This window comes from Tachypleus tridentatus, chromosome 9 (assembly GCF_004210375.1).
Source record: "Tachypleus tridentatus isolate NWPU-2018 chromosome 9, ASM421037v1, whole genome shotgun sequence".
Taxonomy (NCBI): Eukaryota; Metazoa; Arthropoda; class Merostomata; order Xiphosura; family Limulidae; genus Tachypleus; species Tachypleus tridentatus.
The window spans coordinates 54,192,922-54,211,547 of record NC_134833.1 but is presented as its reverse complement, the minus strand read 5'-3'; the positions used below and the strand labels follow the sequence as shown (position 1 = coordinate 54,211,547).

General features: G+C 33.4%; 1 protein-coding gene across 2 annotated transcripts in view; it reads right to left on the bottom strand.

The window, feature by feature from the left end:
• Positions 1 to 9,822, bottom strand: part of LOC143225265 (vang-like protein 2) — an 88,073-nt gene extending 78,251 nt beyond the window's left edge. Inside the window, exon 1 of one of the 2 annotated variants that reach the window (XM_076454349.1) lies at positions 9,799 to 9,822. The gene's annotated coding sequence lies outside the window, so the exon portion shown is untranslated. Of the gene's footprint in view, positions 1 to 8,398; positions 8,592 to 9,798 lie in introns of those variants that run through there. The other variant, XM_076454348.1, reaches the window with a different exon arrangement.
• Between the last annotated feature and the right edge of the window lie 8,804 nt (positions 9,823 to 18,626).

The following is an 18,626-nucleotide window of genomic DNA, read 5'->3' as shown; positions in this document are numbered from 1 at the left end:
TTGTCATAATCCAAATGGACAAACGTGGTGTGTAAGCTCAGTAAGAACGATTGAATATTATAATAAGAAAGTAGAATCATGTTGATAAAATATGATGAGTGTATATTTGTCTTAAGTGTGCCATTGTTGCTGGTTTTCGAAATCACCGTAAGCTGAATTCTAACAAACTAAAACTGTGAAGTCCACGTTCATAGTTTGGGAAGTTCACGCAAAAGAGGTGTAAGTCTTTCTTATACGATCGCCCGTCACGAAAAGATTTCCCTAAGGTGTGAAAAATTATTTCACAATTATACGTTGCACAGCGGTAAGGGATCGGTTCAGTTTTAAAACCACGAACTTAGCATTTGTTGAAGGTCAACGGTTTGAAGATGAATTTGGTTCATATTTATGAACTGGCTTTTTTTATAAACTTTTTAATCAGTTTCCTTCAAAGTGTTTTCGGGTATTCAACATTTCTAGTGTTATGTTACTTCTGTTTTCAAAACATAGAATAAAGTACTGATTTTATTGGTTCCCAGTAACTTATGTGTGTAATCTTATTATAGTGAACGCCATTATAGTTGTGTGCTCCTTACCTCCAAGGTTTAAAATTGGGTCGATACGTTTGGGAACGGCGTTCTCCCTCTTAAAGATTCTAGCCATTAGCGTTTTTGGTTTTTTTTATTAGAAGAAATAGTGCCAATTACAAAGTGTATGTTTTCTGTTGTACCTTTCTTTGATCTATTCTACCACTTCGAAGTGGATCACAAGAGATGTGCAGATAGTCAAGCTGCTTTGTGCCATAAAACACCACCACCAAACCAACCACAAGAGAGAGAGTTCCACTTCTTTTAAACTCCCAAGTTAACTACAGGCTGTCTTCTTCCATAGTTTAGATTCATGCGTCACCAAATTGGACAGTACAGTAAACCCAACTTAGGGAATGTCTTAACTACATTATATTTTTTTAATTATCTTCCAGGGTTAGGCAAACGTATTCCTCCCTCCCGAACTTAATGTTAATAATGTTCGTTGGTTCATTCTTGAAGTCTTTCACATATCCTATGTTATATGTTGTAATTATTTAAATTATTCAGAAATTCTTTTCTGCTTTGTTTTATTAAATATTGAAAATGCTTTATAGTAGGAACAAACAAGATCAGATTGTTGTTTATTGTTTTCAGTAGAAAATAGGCAAGCATAAGGATTTATAACGCTACAATTTTGATTTCGATACTTGCGGCTGGAACAGCACAGATAGCCCATTTCTTAGATTTGGGTTTAATAGTACCAGAAACACATTAGGAAAGAGAAAATGATACTTTAAGAACTTGCTAAAGCTGCTCCATTTTGGGTTCAATAACTTCGCGTTTAACTTCGGTCTATAAATTTTCTGTGTAAAATACAATATTAGTATAATGCTAGGAAGAATAAATCTCTCTTGATTTATATGTAGCAACCTTTTGTAGAAGAACGCTAGTGGTAATAAAAGACAATTATTGCTTATTAAAATAAAAGCTGTTGGTGTCTAAAACCTTTAATACCGCAAAATACTTTTGAAAATCTAAGTCGAAATACAATAATCTCACAAAAAAATAAAGAAGTTGCCTCATAGAAATAGACATTAAATAATTACAGTCCAGCGTATATCAAAAGTCAAAAGAGAAAGTTTTTACACAAGTTACACAGCACGATAAATTTGTGTAATTATTATGTTCCAACGTATCTTTTCCTCTAATTTTTACGAATTATTTAAAAGATTTTATTATCTTTTTACAGACGATTCCTGTATTCCTGTTGTATACTTATTTCTACAAAATATTTATGACATATTTCCATGAAACGTGACTGTAGAGACATCCTCGTAAAAGCTACAACGGAATGTCTTCATTGTCCCAACTGAAGCCCTTTCTCAGAATAGACATAAAATTGATAGGTATCAGAGGCAAATGGTTGGGAGTAAGTAAGACCGTAAAAGTAAAACCAGAGTTATAACAAGTAGGTATTTTGACCAAACTTTAAAAGAGACTGATTTAATAGGTAGTTACCTTAAGCAATATATAAGAACTTTCACGCAAGACATTACGGAATCATGCAGTAACGAATAGTTTTTCAAACGAGACCTAAAATTCGAGCACTTTCGAACAATTCATTGGTCTTTTTAAAGAGATTAAAAGAGTAACGAATATACTTTTCACGTGTTTAAATATCGAACTGCTCCTCACACAGTATTCGAAACGACAAGTCTTGCAAATATGTTTCTTTTAGGTCCAAACTCTGATATGTTCAGTTTCTTGTGGATGCGTAAAACAATGTAAAAGAACCTCTCCATTTCCTGGACATAAGAATTTAACAGAATATTATACAAACAACCAGTATGGAAGGTTATTTAACGGAGTATTATACATGTAGCATTTGAACAATTAGTTCTGTATATAAATCTGCTTCAGGTAGTTGTATCCCTGTGAAGCTTTTCATCAGCTCATAGTTGATTTAACCACGTAAGGAGTTCGAAAAATACTAGTTTTTAGCACGTTACCAGTATGCTCGAGGTGTTTATGGAATCTTAAACGTATCCATATAATAAAGTTATCATGTAGCATGATAACTAAACAAAAACGAAGACACCGCTAACAACAAGAATATTCAACTGATGGCGTATGACGAAGTTCTCACATAAGCTTTTAACTATCCAGTTTGTTTATTCCATTATCTATTAATTATTAATGTTGATTTTTAGCAACTTTTCTGATAGAAATTATTACATAATGTTATTTACTAACATATACTTGTTTACTTTAGGAAGAAAGAAAAACGTATTATATTTGAAGTTCTTAAGCTTGCACAAATAGTAATGTATACTGTAGTGGTAAGTAGGTGTCAGTAGCTTCGAGCGAAATAGAGAAGTGTTAATCAAAATAATTAATCAAACAAACTGGGTTACGTTTGGCTCATATATTTTATTTAACATATTTCACATAGAAGTTAATCACATTGAATATATTTAGGTATATACCGTTAATACAAGGCTTATTCATTTAATTAATAAACGTAATATATGATTTAAAATACAATAATATATCACTGCACAAATAACAATATTTTCCCTTGTGTTTCGACCACGTTTGTTAGGGACATCATCACGTTGAAATAGGCAAGACAACACTATGCATATATATGTATTCAAAAACTCATTCCCATAGTGTGTGTGGTGCATGGAAATTTTACTTAAATAAAACAACACCAATGAATGTATAGAGATACACACATGCACACTGTATATGCAATAAAATATTCAATGTAAGTATAAAACTATAGCAAATACACATGTTTATACAATGTTAACCACAACACACAAAGACTGAAGCTCTTGGTCGTTGGTTTTAATTGTATGAAACGACTCTGTGTTCAATTATTTTCTCTTAAATTCGGTTCAGTGTAATTACTCGGGGAGTAAATTAGTTCGGTGATAGTTGCAAGGTAGATAACCGATTGTGCTGCTTTTCACCGAAAAGAATAAATAAACAAATTACGAAAAGGCTACTCTGTTTATTTTATCGGAGAAACATTATTGGCTGAAAAGTTTTTTTGTTTGTTTGTTTTTTGAATTTCGCACAAAGCTACTCGAGGGCTATCTGTGCTAACCGTCCATAATTTAACAGTGTAAGACTAGAGGGAAGGCAGCTAGTCATCACCACCCACCGCCAACTCTTGGGCTACTCTTTTACCAACGAATAGTGGGATTGACCGTCACATTATAACGCCTCCACGGCTGAAAGGACGAGCATGTTTGACGCTGGCTGAAAAGACTAAATTTCTAAACGTGTCTAATCTACAACAATTCCTTTATATAATGTTGAGCTAATTTGGTTGTATATGCTTGCAGTATTTTACACGTTAGGTTCCACCATACAAAGAAATGAAGGCTATACAATCAGATAACAATACAAATACTACTGCATAACTTTTACCGAAACAAACAAGTTATTGTAAATAATAATATATCTGTTAGATGACAACAAACGTAAAATAAGATGAAACAAAATTAAAGTGAACTTTATAATTATCGTGTAATAGAACTTAACAACAGATGTATCACATATGTGAATGGATAAACGACAAAAGACAGACTGTTGTATACAAATGCATTAAAGTGTACAGTTGAGAAGCAAATAAACATGTTCTATTTAAAATATTAAATCTAACAACACCTTCAAACCCTGAAGTTATTGTCAGTGAAAACTAGAAAGATTGATGTTTGTTAGTCAAAGTGCTTGGATTTATATATATATATACATACCTTGCATGCCAGTAAGAACTTGAAAGATTGTTGTTTGTTAAGTAAATGCTTGGCTTTACTTATAATGCTACCAAATCTTACTAATTGAAATAAATATGAAACTTGATCCAACAATTTCTTCTTAAGACTCAACTAAGTCCGATGAAAGGCCTTTAGATAATTGAAAGCAATGAAGTGTGGAAAGAATAGATTTCCACCGACAACCTTTCTCTGTGGAAGTGACAGAAATACATTAGAATGACTGCCTGGTATTGGTTTGGATAGTTTGATCCATTCATCAATGCATTTCTGCATTCAAAGGTTCACTAATGAAAGAGTACTGCATTATAAGGTTGACAGTCTTGCTTATTGATGACAATGGGTACAATGCTCACTCACGAAGTTTTGTTAACACTAGACTTTTTATTGATTTCGAAATACGAACAATATTGTACGAAACAAATGATTTTAGGTTTTTGAAATAGTGCTAGAAATTAATATAAATATACTAAGTAAGTATACAAATTATATATATTAGCCGATTACCCGTGGCGCCAGTGCATTAGATTCGCGTGTAATGTATTCATGACGTCATATTTACACTCTGAGAATGGAGAAAAATAAAGTTCTCCATTACGGGAAACGGAGGCGAAACGGGAAAATCGTGACCCCTATAGCAACTCTACATGTACATAGAATAAAAATTTCTCGAAGCTGAGAATTGCACATCGCGTAACAATAAAGTTTTTTTCCAGTGTCATACACAGAGTTCCATTATAGTATGATGTTATATACTTTAAATTTTTAAAAACTAATAAAATGTTTAGCTACTTGATTTAATCTTAAATAATTCTAGTCCAGTAAAGTGCACCTTAAAGAGAATACTCGAGGGCTAAATGTGAAAATACACTGAAAAAGTGGTTGTTCATGATTCATAGAAGCTGATCTTTCACAGACACATTAGTGGTGATTACTTCGGTCGCACAATAATCATTTGTCCGCTTTATTCTAGGTTGATAATAGCAACTTGTTGCAATGATTTGTATATGCTAACGCAATAGAGAATTTCTGATTATTCGAAAGTGCAATGTTTCCAGTGTAGGACCTATGACTGGAAAACGTTAAAATATATGGACTCAAAAGACAGAACGTTTCCAAAAATGAAATTTTTTTAGGATAGAAATAAGTTTCGAAATAATTTCCAAAGTTAAACCAACATCAACAAAGTGAAAGCTTTAGTTGCGAAAAAGAACACTAATGCTACAAAAGCAATAGTTTTAAGGTTAGCATTCCTCCTGGTACTATTGATGAAAAATAAATACGTATTTGATGTTGCTAAGGGCTATAAGACCAAAAGTTCACAAATTTCCAGAGATAACTGAAAGTCAACAACTTTGTTTGTGAAATACGATGACCGAAAAAAAACTGAAATCCCGTTAACCACATACTAGCCAAGCTCTCCAGACAATTCCAAAGAGATTTGTGCATTTGACATCTGGCATAACGGAAGGTCTGTGGAATGTTTGCCAGTATGTGTAGTGTAACGACTGACAGGTGTTTTTCACAGAATCTTGTTAGAACGAAAACTGCGATGTTAGGCACTTCTGTGTAACCATGAGATTCAAATGGTGTACAACAGCATAAGATTCGAAATGCTTAGAGCTATTTCCTTACGACTTCTGGTAACAATTGTGTATTCAGTCACTTTCCTCTGACCATCTAGGTGGCCTATAACTGTACACTGAAAGTCATGAACGTATTGTAGTTAATTCAGTTGAAGTGAGCGATATGACATTATAGATGACATATGACAATGCTCTCTTTCCAATGGCTACCTTATAGGATTTTTCAAAGCGAAGTTGCATTCACGTAATTATAAAAGCTGGAAATTGCCGAATTTTAAACTGATAAAGAAAGGTATATCCATAGCGTTTACCTTCTTTAATAAAACAAGGGAAGGCATGATTCAGGCATAAAGAAGAACAATGAGAACATACAATTGACTGTCTCTGAGAAACATATATAGGATACTAAAGAATGTTAAGTACCTGGTTACAAGAAACAACTTATAAACAAAACGGTCCAATACAACTGAAGGCATAAAGCTGCTTTGAAACTTTGAAACAAAATAAGGCACAAGAATTTAGGCCTAAACTGGTGACATAAACTTCCGAGATACACTGGCGAACAGAAGGCCAGCTATAGAAAACACACAAGTGGTATTTGGTATATGTCAAGTAAGATAAACGGCCCAGCGTAACCAAGTAATAACGGCGCTCAACTTGTAAGCTTTGGGTCGCAGGTTTGAATCCTCGTCACACTATACATAATTTCCTTTTCATCCGTAGGAGACGTTGTAATTTTACAGCCAATTCTACTATTTGTTGGTAAAAGTATTTACCAGTAGTTTGGTGGTGGGTGATGATGACTAGCTTCCTTCCTACTAGTCTTACACTGCTAAATTAGGGACGGCTAGCGCAAATAGCCGTCGTATAGCTTTGAAAAATTCAAAACAAACAAACAACATGAACATTTACGGAGTCATTAGAGTAACCCATCGATCGAATAATACAAAAGTGCCCACATTTCTGTATCGCATGCGAATAGATTGGTCTCGACAAACCATGAACCATTGTGTATTACCCGGATCTACCGTATTTTTAAAGTGTGACTACCGCCTTTGTGAGCCTAAGGTTCCACCCAATGCATGCATTTCGCTTAAAACAACACAAATCACGTATTATTTTATACGCACTTAAAGGGGTTATTTGTAATGCAAATAACATAATTACTTCGTAATAATAACAGTCACATATACAAAAAAGTGTTCCTATTTTCCAACAAACATCATTACTCTAATCAAAAGATAGCTTAAAGAAACGAAAGCTATTTTTTTTTGGTATATTAGGACCAGTGTGTGGTACTGATCCAAACAAATAAAGATGTGATTTCACACATGCCGTTGTTGTTTGACTTATGAGTAGGAGGCAACTTCAAGGAGGTTCAGTATTGCACATTATGTACAAGAGTTTTTCATTTTATATAAAGGAATGTAGCATGTTTAAACACGAAAGTGACGTTAATGTTGCCGTAAACTAATAAACTGGCTGGAGAGAGTAGTGAATAATGATATCCTCCAGACACGTGGAAAAATGTGTTTTTCCATTCCAGAAACCAGTTTAACGTCTATATTCTTTTAAGGTGAATGTTCTTTATGTTAGAAGTAGCACTTGGAGCAAGACTGTATGTTGTAATTTTACAACTTAAAACAAACATGAAACAAGTATACTTAAGTGACAGATGGTATTCATAAAATAATATTTGTAAATATTCTGAGTAAAAAAGATAATAATAAGTGCATACCAGATTCGAGGGGACCATATGTTTTGTATATTTGAGTGTATGTGTGAGTATGTGTACATAATAAAGAGATAACTGGTATTTATATTACACACAATGATGTGGTTTTTCACTTGTAATAGTATTTTATTTAATTGGTTTACATTTGTTTTTGTTTGATTTGTGTGTATTGGTTTAAATTTGTTTGTATCTGATCATTGTATCTCATAATTTGAATTAATGCATTCAAAAATTAATAACATATTATCAGATACAAACAAATTTGAATCAATACACACAAATCCAACAGAAATAAATAAAAACCAATTAAACAAAATACTACTACAAATGAAAAAATCAATACAGTCTCAAAAAACCTTTATTTTTACTTCTGTAAGACAGACTCACGCACACAATAACGATAAGGCAATCCCAAACCTCATAAGCCAGATTGTCCCCTACCACCCATAATGTTGACCCATGAATCAATTAGCAACAACCTCGGTAAATATATAGCGTGGACATTTACTAAACATGATATATCAGTCAGCTCATTTTTCAAAGATTCTTTTTAACTTTAAATCCATTCTTAATGAACTAAACCATAAAGCTTTAATGACCAGTTTTGATGTAATCTCTCTCTTCACAGAAGTACCTACTACCGAAGTCTAAAAGATAGCTTTAGACGTCATATCCAAGACCCCAACTCATTGATACACATCCCCAACAACCAATTAGCAACGCTTATAGAATTCCCTACCACGAAAACTAACTTTATGTTCAATAATCAAAACTACTTACAAATAAATGGCCTAAGTATGGAGAATCCCGTGTAACCAGTTCCAGCCAACGCTTTTTTCACACAGATTGAATCTCAAGCGATCAATTCAGCCTTACACCCACCACTATAGTGATACAGGTATGTTGATGATACAATTGCTGGATTCACATCTACAAAACACACACTTAGTTGTTTGGTTTTTGTCAACCAAATTAACTCCATACACTTCAACATTAAGTTCATCTGTAAACTGGAAAAAATTAACCAAATAGCATTTTTCAACCTTAAGATCACAAGGACCGATACACAATTCAAAACATAAATCCACAGAAAAATCATCAAAACTAAACTATACATTTCTTAGGACTCAACACATGAAACAAACAAATAAAAAAAAGATTCAACATATTAAGAAACCAAATAAGCACAGCAACAAAACTATGTTCACCTAATAAAATTAACAATGAAATCAACAAAATAAAACAACACTTCATCAACATCAACAAATTTCCTCCAAAAACAGTTGAAAAAATTTATACACGCACACCTAGACCAACAACACAGTCAACAGCAAACATACACTAATAAATTCCAAGAAACAACGAACTACAAAACCTTACACTGCTGCTTACCATATATTCCTGATATCAGCGAAGAAATAACCAATATTTGGAAAAACACTGATAACAAAACACAACATTCCAGTAAACACCAAATTTATTTAAAAACCAGGTACAAAACTAAGGTCTATACTATGTAACAACAACACTGACAAACACAACACCAACACAATTTGTAAAATACAATCCAATAACTGCCAAGAATTCTATGTTGGAGAAACAAGCAGAAAATTGGAAACAGTATTCAAAGAATACAAGAAACACCTTCAAACGATTTTCAACACTGCAACACAAAGTAACAATAGAAAACACCCAGATACTATGTAGGGAAACAAACATAAAAAAAAAAAACACGCAAAATCAAAAAAGCCCTACTTATACAACAACTAAAACCAAAATTAAACCAATATAAAGGTACAACTTTACACCTATACTAATTAATAACATAACATCTAACTACAACGCCCCTACATTTCTGTACCCGTTTACACTCTCGTCTCTAAGACATGTGCCCGGCAACGATCAGTTGGAAACTCTCTTTGTTAACCTGAAGATGACATAAGAAGATCGAAACGTTCTGTACTTTATTTTAATTAAATTGTTAATACCCATACCAGTCGTCTTGAGAATACATCGTTGTGTGTCTGTATTTTTTAAACGCAATGATATTGACTCAGTTTGTCGTTATTTAGTAATTTTCTATCATCCATTCTCGCCAATTAGAAAGAAGAAAACACCCGAGTATGAAAAATATTCAACACCATACTACATTTCTACTGAATGTAGTAGGAATTACTTACCATAATTTCCCCATCACTGATTAATGTTCTTTAAAGCATTCTCGTTTCTGTACCATTTTTTGTTTCTACAGCTGCAGTGAAACCCCAGGCAACGCGATCACATAAAACACTTCCAGGAAAATCGTCTATTGATTCGCCACCTGGCGGGCGACGAGTTGCGTAATCAACTTAGTAAGTGAATCATTGAAACCATATTTTCTTCAGTAGATAAAATTCGCAAGATGTGACCTGATTTAACACCTGAGGTCCACACTGTGTCAGCTAATTACCCGTATTGCTAAAATACTCAGGTTCACGTTGGGCTAATGATCCGTGATGCTAATCAAAGACTGGAAAAAAAGATGTTTTAATACTTACAGAAGAAACTTGTAAAAGCTGTGAGTGGTGGACTTTGTGGAATCTATATCTGTCTGTTATCGTTAGTACGAATTTAAACGTTAACAATACAGATGGATAAACTGTGGTTTTACAGATTGTTTCATGAACAAAGATATCTCAAGTGTATATTGATATTTAACGTCTCCAGTTGTCAGGACGAAAAAATATAAAATGAATTCAAATACTCCATTAGTTTTATATGATTGTTATCATGCCACGTGCAGGTATAGTAAAATTATCGTATATGTACTTAAAACTGTTAGATGGCATTAGAGATGTCAAGCTTTGGAAGCATGCTCACTTTACCTTTTCTCTGTTTATTTAGTGTTCAACATAAAACTACACAGTGGAGTTGTCTAAGCTGTACTAACGTCCCGGATATTGAAATTCGATTTTTAGCGTTTTAAAACCTCAGTTTTTATGATCGATCACTGGGATGAAGATAAACACGTACGTTTACCAACACTTAAACTTTAAAATTGGAAGCAAAAATTAGGTCTAATATGTGAAGGCTGAGAGTTCAAATGACGCTGATGACAACACTAGTTTTAACCTAGCAGCAAGTTCTTTGATCGATACACCTTCTGAATACCCTGTGATTCACCATCAGGTATTGTATAATACCAGTTCTCACGTTATGTCGTTAAACCTCAGATTCCCGTGGTTTCCATGGTAACGCTCGTGAAATGACCGGCTTCTTTTGTGGCAGAATAACCTGGAAGGTGGGTTCTGTCTTAGTCTTCTTAATCCCTTCCAAATTACTGGAAATAAGGACGACTTACGTTGGTTCTCTGACTCATAAGAATATACTCCAGATGGCAGATCGATAGTTCATGTCCCCATACACTAATGCCGTTGAAACACCCTCATCTTTCCTGGAAATAAATACGCTTAAAATGTTAGGGAGTGTAAATAGGACAGAAAGAAATATATTTTCTTGGAATGCAATTCTTTGCTCAAAAGAGAGGGAATTAAAAAACAAAGAAACAAACACGAAAATGTTGGAAGTGTGTAAAACACTATAGGTAGAAAATAACATGATGGTGTATAATTATTACACTTTTGTGAGCTATAGAGTGTAAATACAAAAAAAAAAAAAAAAGCCGTAATAGCATTTTATAGCGAATACCCTTGGTAGGAATAATAACCAGACCGGTTCATCAGTTCCAAAACACTGAAACGATGAAAGTAATACAGTCAAAACCAGTTAATAAAAGTAATATAATCACTTTGTTTGTTTTTGCATTTCGCGCAAAACTACGCGAGGACTATCTGCGCTAACTAATTTAGCAGTGTAAGACTAGAGGGAAGGCAGCTGGTCATCACCACTCACCGCCAACCTTTACCAACGATAGTGGGATAGACAGCACTTTATAACGCCCTCACGACTGAAAGGGCGAGCACGTTTGATGTGATAGGGATTCGAACCCACGACCCTCAGATTACGAGTCGAACGCCTTTACTCACCTGGTCAAGCCGAGCTCAATGTAACCAGAACCAATTTGAACAAGTAATATAGCCAGAACCATTCTAGACAAATAATACAGCCAGAACCAATATAATGAAGTAACGTAGCGAGAACCAATCTAGACAAGTAATATAGGCAGATGAAATCTAGTCAAGTAGCTTATTCGGAACCAATCTAGTCAAGTAATACAGCCAGAACCAATCTAAAATGTAATATAGCCAATATCAATCTAGACAAGTAATATAGCTAGAACTAATTTAGACAAGTAACGTAGCCAGAACAAATTTAGATCAGTGACGTAGCCACCAATCTGAGAAAGTAACATAGCCAAAGCCAATCTGGACAAGTAATGCAGCAAGAACCAAAGTAGACATGTGATACAGGCAGATTAAATCCAGACAAGTAATGTAGTTCAAACCAACTTAGAAAAGTAATATAGTAGGAACTAATTTGGAATTTATGGAAATTAGCTAGGTAATCTATACTCAATCTTCAATCCTGATCTTGCGTTTCAAATACCACTTAAACTATTTTGATCGTGGAAAAGAAAGTTTCCCAATCAGAAGAATACGTACCAGTTGGAAATTTTCGTGCATTTTATTCTAGATAAAATCGAATAGTATTTTAGATCCTCGTGTTGTTTGTTTGTTTTGAATTTTGCGCAAAGCTACTTGAGGGCTGTCTCCGCTAGTCGTCCCTAATTTAGCAGTGTAAGACTAGAGGGAAGGCAGCTAGTCATCACCACCCATCGCCAACTCTTGGGCTACTCTTTTACCAACAAATAGTGGTATTGACCCTTACATTTAAAATCCCCACGACGGAAAGGGCGAGCATGTTTGGTGTGAGGGGGATTCGAACCCGCGACCCTCTGATTATGAGTCGAACGATTTAACCCACCTGGCCATGGCGGGCCTCGATCCTCTGTATCAGAAAATAATTGCTTAAATGCAGGTTTAATTTTCAAAAGTCCCCCAATAGGAAGACGATATTCTCACGGAATTACGACGCTAAAATTTGGGGTTCTATTTCCTGCAGTGGACAAGCAGAGTATTCTGTACAACATTTACAGATTGAGAACAACTTGAATTTTTCAAAATTTATTGTAATAAAATTCATATCTGGAGAAAGCAATAATGAAATTTCTTCAGTTAGTTTTCGCATAGTTCTCGGGTGAAGCGTGACGTGGTAGTTACAGTAGCTACAGCGGTTGTGCCTAAAATATAAATAGCTTTGCGTTAGATGAGTAGCGACCAAATTTTATGGGTTTTCACGAGTTTAACTGTCGTGGAAGGTATTGACTAAATGCTTTCCTTCTAGCTTATCACATTAAAATTAGTAGTGGTTAGCAAACTTTGTTTCGGGTGAAATCGAAGCAAATACATACTGTAATACTTTTTAGCTCTGAAAAGAGCAAACTCCAAGCTGAATTTTTTTCTTGATTCTAGTCCTCATTTTTGAGATCTAAGAATAATAAGTCATGAACTCAATAAACCTATTAAAACTGATAAGAAAGTCACATCTCTTTGCTTATATATAAATTCAGACGTGTAATGATAATTCAAGTAAATCATGAGTGCAATCTAACATTCCACAAAATCAAATAATTATGTTAAAGATTCAGCATATTTTAGTTAAAAATCATAACTTCCTTACAAACCGATTGTGTACAAATATTTGTGTCAAGTCATAAAAAATCATTTTTGTTACTATCCGCTAAATACGACTTCTTTTGAAATATTTGAATAACCTATATTTCAATGCCTTTTGGACCTTGTGCTAACAATCTATCACAAGTACAAACAATAATGGAACGACACAGCCTTAAACTAAATACCTCTTTGCGTTGAAGTAAAGTGGATATTTTAGGGTTAGAGGTGCGTGTTTGTCATTAAAGTAAATACGCACGGAGTTTGTAAAACATTTTGTTTCTTTAAACAGACGCGCATAAAACGAAATAGCGTTTCATATAAGTTTGATTATCTAATTAAAATTATGAAGGGTACTTGCTTAATATAACGATTTTCAATAAAATAATATGGTGGACTTAGTGAGAGAAATATTTTTTTTATAAGATTAGATCACTTGAGACCATGATTAAAATAAAATATCAGTTTATAAGAGTTACGTGATATATGTCCTGTAATATTGTATGTGTTAAATAATAATTTGGCAAAAAATACTTAACAGAAAAAACAAATCAATTCTACTAGCAATGTATTTAGTTGTTCTATATTTCACTGAAGAAATTTCATATTAAACTGATGCCGACTTTTGTTATGTAGTGCCATCTCTTGACAATATAAATAACGATGTTTAAATTATATTTTATAATATGAATGATTCTCCCTTTATGCAGTTCTCCGTTCGTACAGCGGTAAGTCTACGGATTTACAACGTTAAACTCAGGGGTTCGATTCTCCTAGGTGGGCTCAGCAGATAGCCTGATGGGGCGGTGTCATAAGAAAAACACACACTCTTTATGCAAGAACAAGCAAATGAGAACAAAAGCCAAGTAAATGTTATAAAGTTAATAATGTTTACGATAAGCAAATAGACTACACAAATTTTTCGTTAACCAGAATCAATTGAAAGTATTTTCGAGTTTGATGGCTCATACCTTTATAAAATAATGCCCCCTACAGGCTCAGATAGGATTATTTCAGTGTTAAAATTAGAGGCTCATTCCTTTTGGGTTCAGCTCAGCGAACTTATTGTTCAGAGTTGCGCTTAACAACAAACAAACAAAGTATTAGTCTTTTATCAGCTTTAACCCTGACTATTGTTCTATATTTTAAATATTTCTAACCAATGTTTTGTGCGATTAATTATCTTGCTTTTAAATATTTTTGTGGCTATGTAGAAAAAAAACAACCCATTGCTTTTTTTTTACATTTCCGAAATTTGGCATCGTGATTAAAACAGAGCGGTTTGGTAGTTAAAACATGAGTAAACTGTGAATGCAAGTGAACCACATGTTTGGATTCCTGCTACAGTTCAAATCACCGTATTTCTCGCATTACTTATGAAATATTTCGTGTAATATGTGAAATTAATTGTTCTGTTGAATGAGGTAAAATTACATGCAGTGACCTACAAAACTCAGGCGTTCGATTCCTTTCGGTGAACTCAGTAGATACCTCGATGGATCTTTGCTATAAGAAAACACACATCTACAAAACAAATATCGACATGGTAGTTGTAGTGACCTGATATTTGTTTGCTTGTTTTTGAATTTCGTGCAAAGCTACACGAGTTTCATCTGTGCTAGGCGTTCCTTTTTAACAACGTAAGACAACAGGGAAGGCAGCTAATCATTACCACCCACGCCAGCTCTTGGAGTATTCTTTTTTTACCAACGAATAGTGGGATTGAACATCACATTATAATACCACCACGGATGAAAGGACGAGGAAATTTGGTGTGATGGGGATTTTCGAATCCGCGACTCTTAGATTGCTAGTAGAGCACTTGACCACCAGGCTAGAAAAATATCTTATAGTTGAATGCAAATTATGTTTACAGCCTTTTATTAAATTGTATGTATCTTTTTACGACGCCTGAAAATATGTGCCTCCAAAACTATCATAATGAATTACATCTTACATGTGTAACATCTAAAACGTTTCTTAGGGAATCATATCAAAGAGTTTGAGTAAAGATGAAATTAAAAATAAATAATATTAGACGCGACAATACTGTTTTTCAAGAGCGAAATTGATTCAAAATAATTCATTAATCAAAAGTGTATGGTTTTATAAAGTGTAAATTTATTAATAATTGGTTTCCAAGTGAACTTTTTGTACTTCTTAAATTAAGTATGGTTGCTATAGCCATCCAATTGACTAAAGAAACGTTTCCTGATGGAACAGTGGTGAGCTTAAGCACTTAGAAAGCTAAAGTCCGGAGTCTTCACAGATAGTAATGCAGATAGCTCATTGTATGACTTTGCGCTTAAACAAACGAACAAAAACTTTTTCGTTTATTCTAATACAAGCGAACATGTTGAATCTATTGATTGAAAAATACTCACATCAACTATCGGAATTGTTTGTAACTAGTTAACCTAATGGTTAACGTACCAGGCTGAGGATCGTAAGGTCCAAGGTTTGCGTTATGATCCTGAACAGGCCCCGTATTTTCAGTTGTGATGAATTATAAGAGTGACTGTCAATCTCATTGCTCAGTTCAAAGTTCTTGTATAAACAAGTGCTACTAACTGTTTGTCTTTCTTTTAGAGAGCTACATCCGAATCCAATAAGTTTTTGACCGAGTTGTTTAGCCCGTATGTTGCATGAGATATTGTTAAAATTAAAAAAAATACCATTACCATATCATGTCAGATATTTAAATTTAGAACATTTGATTAGTATAGAGCTATTGGAGAACAAAAGAAACTTCTCTTTTTTTAGTTGGTTCCAGTTCTTGAAATCACTGTTGATTAAATATGTATTTAAATTGGGGTAAGATAATTATTCCACGTTTTTTGAAAGTTTGTATTTTCATGAATTAATAACGTTATTTAAAGAAAACTATGAGGCCAAAGATTACTTGTTCTTTAGATCAATCGAATCTGGTAAATATTTTGCTGCGAGATATACAGCTTGCAATTTATAAATTATTTATCATTGACTTTGGAAGTGTGTTTTTGGAGATAAGAAACTTTTATTCCGAAGATTTAAAATTTGATATGAGTATATGTTGTCGTAGATTATGTTTTTACTATTTTAATTCAAAGTGTTCGCTAGAGGGCTTTATTAGTTTGATATGACAATTTTATTTTAATTGGGGAGGCTTTAAAGTAATATAAAACTTACAGTGTGAGTACAGTAATTATTGATTAAATGATAAAATGATAATTGATTATCGAGTCTGTGCTAGATAATTGCCTTAAATTACATGTTTTAAACGAAGTACAGAAGCGACCGTTTAGTTCTATTTGAGGGTTAAGCTTACCAGTGAGCGTAACTGATAGAACTTGTATAGCGTATATGAAATACAAAAATGCTTTCATTTCATTAACTGGACTAAACTTCTCATTATTTTAATAAATAATTATAATAGTAATATATTTATGTAGTATAAAACAAATAAACACCAACTCAAAACTCGCAAAACATTAGCGTGAGTAAGGATAAAACAAGAAAAATAATATAGATCATATTAGATGGCACTATACAAGTTCTATCAGTTACGCTCGCAAGTAGGCTTAGCCCTGAAAATAGAACTAAAAATATGGTAGACAAGTTTGATTTATGAGATGACTTGAAATCTATCCATGTTTAGTAGCTTCTCTAATTTTGAATATTTTTACAGTTACAATACTTGTAGCGAAACTAGTGTGCATAAATTATGTTTGTTTGAATAGAGAGATATAAAACAGAATGAATAATAAGTACACCAGAGGCTTATTGTTACCTATTCGGATGTGCTACAGCTCCGTTTTCTATGTTTGTTTGTTTTTTTTCATTCCGCTTACAATACAGAATACCTGTATAGAAAAGTTCAATGCTCAAGCGTTCATAATACTTTTCCAAATCCTTTTCAAGACCGCGCACAATGAACATTTCTCAGTGCTCGTTTCAGTAAAACCAACTGTGCAAATGTTTCTGGGCGTTGCATAAGAAAGATATAAAGAAATATCGCAAAGATTGACCGTAAAAGATATGGATGTGTTGGTTTTAGAAAAGTTACAAACATAAGGGTTGAATAAGGTTTATGACTTAAAACACTGGCCGTCCTCGCTCTCTTGTCATGTTAATAACCTCATATTTCCTGCTTTATTTCCGTTAGAGCATAAATCTATATTTTGCTTGCACTACGAAAATAAATTAATATACATTCATACGCCCATAAAATAATTTTTTTGGAGAACTATAACAACTGAGATATATGTTTTTATGTCATGGGCTATACCACTTAATTAGAGATCGCCATTGTCTCCCACTGATAATTTTCTACTCAAACTTTCTCGTTATACATCATCTTTTGGTTAGATTTTCTTCTGTGATGTACCAAAAACGAGGCTTAAGAAAATACTCGTTTCTTTTTAAAGTATAAAGCCTCATAACCATAATTTAATTTATAGTTTCATTATTTAATTTCTGTAGTGCATAATGATGTATATATATATATATACACATAAACGACCTTAAAGCACCAAATTTTAGTGCAATGAAGTAGTTTATTTCTAGCATTATTGAGTTAGTTTGTTGATGAAAAAATGGCGATTCAATATTAACAATGATAAAATGATTTTTCTAATAATCTCCTCTAAGTTCATCGTTGATTTCTAAACTTTTCTCGAGTTAATGCTCGTTTTATTGATATTAAAAAAAACGTTATCATTACAAGACAATACTGAAATAATAGTATTATATACTTGCAACTATTAATTAAAGAACATCTTGACTGCTTCTGAAAAGCCACTATCCTAAGAATAAAATATGGATATTCATCTTCGAAAAAATGGGCGATATGTTCTTCATGCTGCAATTGCCTTATATATGAATTATGGGGATTATAATGAACTGAAGATTATATTAGGCATTAACGATATAAAGTAAATTTATCTTTTCAGTATCAATTACCCGCCCAAACAAGTTAAATCTGTAGACTTTGAAAGTTCAGCACTCTCTTCAGCATGAGTGAGACTGGAAACTGAGTTTAAGAACATGTTAGTTTTTTTTTCCTTTAAAGAGCACCTTGTGTCATAAGAACGACTCACAGACTTTTTCTTAATATGTAAAGCTGTGAACGATGTAATTTATTTTTCAAAACAAAACTAATTTTTTTTTCCACTTCAGGTGACTCAAGATGATAAACTGCCCTCTTATAAAACTAGACCATTTGTAGTACTAACAACAGTACAGGTGCTATTTTAAAATCACTCAGGATGTACAAAAATACGGTGTTTTGTGTGAATGTATGTGTAGCAAGGACCAGATAGAACACAAAACAATATCACTTGTAGTACTAACAGCTG